At 41.1% G+C, this 5,145-nt stretch overlaps 1 non-coding gene across 1 annotated transcript; it reads left to right on the top strand.

Annotated features, from left to right (window-relative positions):
• The first annotated feature begins 356 nt into the window (after positions 1 to 356).
• On the top strand, positions 357 to 428 carry trnam-cau. The gene has a single exon. It is a non-coding gene; the product is annotated as a tRNA-Met (tRNA).
• Positions 429 to 5,145: the final 4,717 nt, after the last annotated feature.

Raw genomic sequence — 5,145 nt, 5'->3', positions numbered from 1 at the left:
GTCATACATGTTAAATATAAGTGGAATTTCAGGCCAAAGATCTGAAAATTAGCAAAGCACTAATCGTGCAGTTCTTTATTTCATCTCAGGACAAATTAGAGCAGGTTTAAACTAAAAGCAATCTCTGGACCTTTTTGTATAGCTTGGATCAGGAAATCTACCAGGTTTGCCTACGAAATACACAGGCAATTCATTTCACTACACTTCACAGTAAATCCCGTGAAGCACCTTGAGACATTGATGTGAAAGATGCTACAGTAAATCCAGTGCAAGGATTATTATTAGCATACAAGTAATGTTTAAATAGGCTGCTGTTTTTAAATTGCACAATCAAACTTGACAGTAGAGATCAGTGGAGTCCTGTAGCTCAGTGGTTAGAGCACTCGCCTCATAAGCGAGAGACCTGGGTTCGATTCCAAGCAGAATGAAACCTTGAGCAAGTTTCCTTACTCCACACGCCTGATAATAATCCCTCAAGAAAAAAAAACAATAATAAATTGGTCACTTCAATCCACAACTGTTTGTGGGACACTGCTGTGTGCAATTGGCTGCTGTGTTTTGCCCACAAATATACAGTCAATTCACTTTATAGTATATTCTGTGAAGCGCTTTGAGATGTCTAGAAGACGTGAAACGCACTATATCAAATGCAAGGATTATTATTATTATTAAAAGTGTAGGGTAATAACATGGATAAGGTCTATACATTTGTCATTGAAAAGAGAGGAAAATTTCATTTCAGTTCTTGTTCTGATTTGGTCTGTAATAGGATTTTATAGCACTAAAGAAGGCCATTCAGTCCATCGGCTTGTAATTTATATGCAACGGTACAGAATCTTCCACTCATTCACAGGAGTGATGCAAAAGTGTGGCTAATGCTCATTGTTCAATAAAGTGCAATGGATGAAATATCTCTGGATATGGAGCGAAAGGAATGATGTATTGTCCAATTTTGGCAAATGCTCTATGTATCAGTGTGAGGGATATCAGTCGAGGGATGAAATATATTTTATCCAGCACCAAAATCAAATACTTGCTCAGATATAAGCATGAGTTAATTGCAAAGCTAAACCCCCAGTACCGTGCATCAAAAGAGGATTCCTCATGTATCGGTGTGATATTTCCACCATTTGGCTCTTCTAAATGAGATTGCTAGTTTGATGCCAAACTGTTTCAAACAGGGAGTGGGTTTTGGGAGGTGAAGTTCAGTGAGCGAATAGTAAACCTGTGGAACTGACTCCCTAGGGAAATGGTTGAAGTGGAAAATGTTGATTCATTCAAACACAGATAAGATAGTTTTCTTTAAGGAAATAACATTATAGGATATAGTTTATAGGTAGTTTGTAGCAGGTGGAAGGCGAACAAGATGGACTCTGGTCTTTCTTTCATCCAACATTTCTTATATTCTTACGTTCTTATAACACCATGCAAAATGAAAACAGCAACCTGACGAGCCTTTCTGGTCTATACAAGTCGTTGGAAAAGTTCATCATTCTACATTTGGCTAAAAGAAGAGCAAATTCCGGCAGATAAATTGAAAACTGGGGCTGTGAAGAGATTTGAGGAACTAAAATAACAAAAAAAAATTCCCCTTGCATTTTTGGTTTTAAAAAAAACGTGTCTAATCTTTCACATGACTGAAGCAGTGATATTCTTATAATGCTATCAGTAACTGCTGCAAGGTCAGACATCCGTAACAGTCGCTTTTTGATTAAAGGTTCATTTGAAACAGTAGCACTAGCTGGAAGGAGTTAAGCTGCCATAAGTCTAACAGAGTGCACAGTAATATAGCGAACCTCTAATAAGTTCGGTTGGAATCCAAGTGGATGCTGGGTGCAATAAACAGTCAACAGTGTGCTGAGTTTGTTAAGAGTTCTCAGTTGGCTGCTTGGTGGGGAGACCCACTGGCGCTGAACTAACAAGCCTGAGGATAGAGAATTATCTCACTCACACAGACCTCTTGCACATTTTCCCTTACGGAATATTTAATTTTTGTTGATATTGCTCCAGTAAGGCTTTTCGAGTGTTTGTTTTAGTAATTATAATGGTGGTTGCATTTAATTAGAAATGAGTGCGTTCGAACTGGGTAGGAATTTTAGCACATTTGTAATTAGTACACAGTTTTTAAGGAAATACTTGCGGCGTTCGGGCAATGATAGCTTTGTTACGCCTGCCTGGCGGGCTGCAGGCTTCTCCTGCTGGTTGGTGCATAGTCTGCAGCTGGGAAATCGACAGCACCACTAAGCCACAGCTCCGGGTACAAATGTGGCTTTGTTTTTACAGAATGGTTTAGAAATACAGATTATCCCTCACTACCTGGAATGCATCTCTGTCTCTGTTGGCTCTGTTGGGATAATCAGTAAAGGAGCAGATGCAGGCCAATTGGACTGTCCAGCCTGTTCCGTGGATACTTGCAATAGCATATCCTGAGTGGAGCAGATGAAAAATCAGACTTATCATACTTATTACACTTATCAGTCTCATCAGACTTATGATATCATACGCTATTCTATAGCAGCAAGGTTCTCCCGGTATTCTGGCCAACAATTCTCCAAAGAAAATTTCTCATTTGCTTTATGGCTGTTTGTACAACATTGCTCTGCACAAATTGGCTGCTGCATTTTTCTAGAAAATACAGTCACTTCACTTCATAGTTATGCCTGTGACATGCTTTGTGACATCCTACCAATATTAAAGCTGCTATGTTAAATATAAGAAACATTTATTATTCATGGAGAAAAGCTGTGGGAGTGCCTCAAAATGATACACATCCCCGTCCTCTAACAAAGATAGGTGGAGATAGAGGTCATAGAAGGAGGGAAGTGACTGAATTACTGCAGAAGAAGTGTCACTGCGTCTCACAATTCTCCAGGAGTTGATAGCCTCTAGATATAATTCTGTGAAGTGATGTTTGCTCTTCCAGTGCCACTTCTATATACTGTATATATTGTATATATATATTACAGCCCATTGGAAAGGTTATCAGGACAGTTATCACAGGCCAATACAATTGAAAGGTATCAAATTTAGCTCAAATCTCTCTTCTGTATTGATTGTTCCTAAATGCATTGATAACCTTTTCATTCTATACTATTGTATTTTTCTGCTAAGCCTGAAATTGATTTTTTGAAATGGGTATATTATATTTATATATCTATATAAACAATGCTGTGCTGATTGATGCTGTGTAATTGTAGGCTACTGCAATAAAACAGGCAATTATTTCCTGATCTTTCTTTTCCCCTCTTCATTACTCTAGGTTAACCTCATGCAATTAAGAGACAATTTGATGCTGCAATAGAAAGATTATAGGATGGATATTCTGGAAGGATGAAATCTACTGGGCCGAAGGGCCCTTTTTAACCAAACCACTCCTGTGAATCCAACATGGGCCAGAGAGCTCACCTGTAAAATCCAAACTGAGCCCTGGTATTGTGTGGAATGTTTTCTCAGCTGCATTTGATCTCAGATTATTGTTGCTCTTTGGCCCTAGTATTTCTGCACATCACAATTTTCAATGGCAATATGCAAGAAGCCAAGGGACCACCCCTAAACCCCCGCCTCCCCCCACCAGCCCCCCAACTCCCTGCTCAGGTCCAAATCCTTGACTGCCCAGCGCCTTGGAATGTCCTTCTGACATAAAACCGCTATAAAAAAAATATTTTGTATTGTTTTGTATAATCACAACTTTTAACTGAGTCCCTACAGGTAGAGTGTGCACAATCCAAATGAATGTGAAACTATCTGCTAAATTGCTAAATTGATTTGAATATATGATGCAAGTCAACTTATTGCCAGAAATCAAAAGTGATGTCCAGGACCATTTGGGCATTTTATTTTATTTCAATAATGTACTGTTCCTTATTACTCGTTGACAGCATCACCATCCATGGTTGCACACTCCACCTTGCTAAGCCAGTCCGGAACCTTGGCATCTTGTTTCACCCTCAACTGTCTTTTCTACCCCACATCTGCGCCATGACCCGCTCTGCCTTCCCCCACCTCCGCAACATCGCCCGGCTCCATCACTGTCTCACACCGCAGGCCACCAAACCCTCATACATGCTTTAATTACATTGAGGCTCGACTATGCAAACTCATTGCTTGTCGGCCTCCCCAACTCCCCCCTCCATAGGCTGCAGATCATCCAGAACTCTGCAGCCCGTATCCTTCCCGCACCAGACTCCATGACCCTATCACCCCCATCCTCGCCTGACTCCACTGACTTCCCATCACACAGAGGATACAGTTCAAGATCCTGGTCCTCACCTTCAAAGCCCTCCGTGGCCTTGCTCCCCCCTACATCTGCGACCTCCTAACACCCTACCTTCCTGCCCGCTTCCACCGCTCAGCAGGTTCTGGCCTGCTTCACATTCCCTGCCTCGCCCGACCCACCATTGGCAGGTGGGCCTTTTGCCACTCTGCCCCTACCTTCTGGATCTCCATCCCACAGTCCCTCCGCCTTGCCGTCCCTTCCCTCCTTCAAGACCCATCTCAAGATCCTCCTCTTTGACTGTGCCTTCGATCACCCTGTTTCCCCCTCTGCCCTCCACCCTCCTCGACCTGCAGCTCAGGTCCGAAACACTGACTGTCCAGTGCCTTGGGACATCCTCCCAATGTGAAAGGCGCTATACAAATGTAATTTTGTTGTTGTTGTTGTTATTGTGCTCTTTTTCAATTAAAACCATGATATTGCTGCAGTGCTATTCAGACTTATCAAATTGGTTAAATTGACTAGAAAAAGAATTGTGCTTATGGTGAGGAAGAGTCCAATTAGCAGATTTGAATGTTAGCATCAATGAAATGAAACAAAATGAACCGGTTAGCTTGTAGTAATGTGGATGATTCAGTATTTTTTATGAGCTTATTAACTGGTCTTATCACCCTACAACAGACTTCTAATTGAATTAAACTGGACTGCCAACTATTGAAGTGACCACTGCCAAAACTGCAGATGAGGAAAGCACAGCAATGTCATCCTGGCTGTGAAGCAAACTTGTGATTGGTCATTTCAATCATTAAAAGCAATCGGTTTGCCTGTAACCTTATTCTGTTCTTTAGCTGTTAATTCTAATATGATTCCCTACTGCAGTTAATTTTCTGCTTTGGCTGTTGATTAAAATAAAACAAAGCTATCAAACGCAC

Source organism: Callorhinchus milii, unplaced genomic scaffold (assembly GCF_018977255.1).
Source record: "Callorhinchus milii isolate IMCB2004 unplaced genomic scaffold, IMCB_Cmil_1.0 Scaffold2, whole genome shotgun sequence".
Lineage (NCBI taxonomy): Eukaryota > Metazoa > Chordata > Chondrichthyes > Chimaeriformes > Callorhinchidae > Callorhinchus > Callorhinchus milii.
The sequence above is the reverse complement of the archived record's forward strand: the minus strand, read 5'-3'. Positions and strand labels throughout refer to the sequence as shown.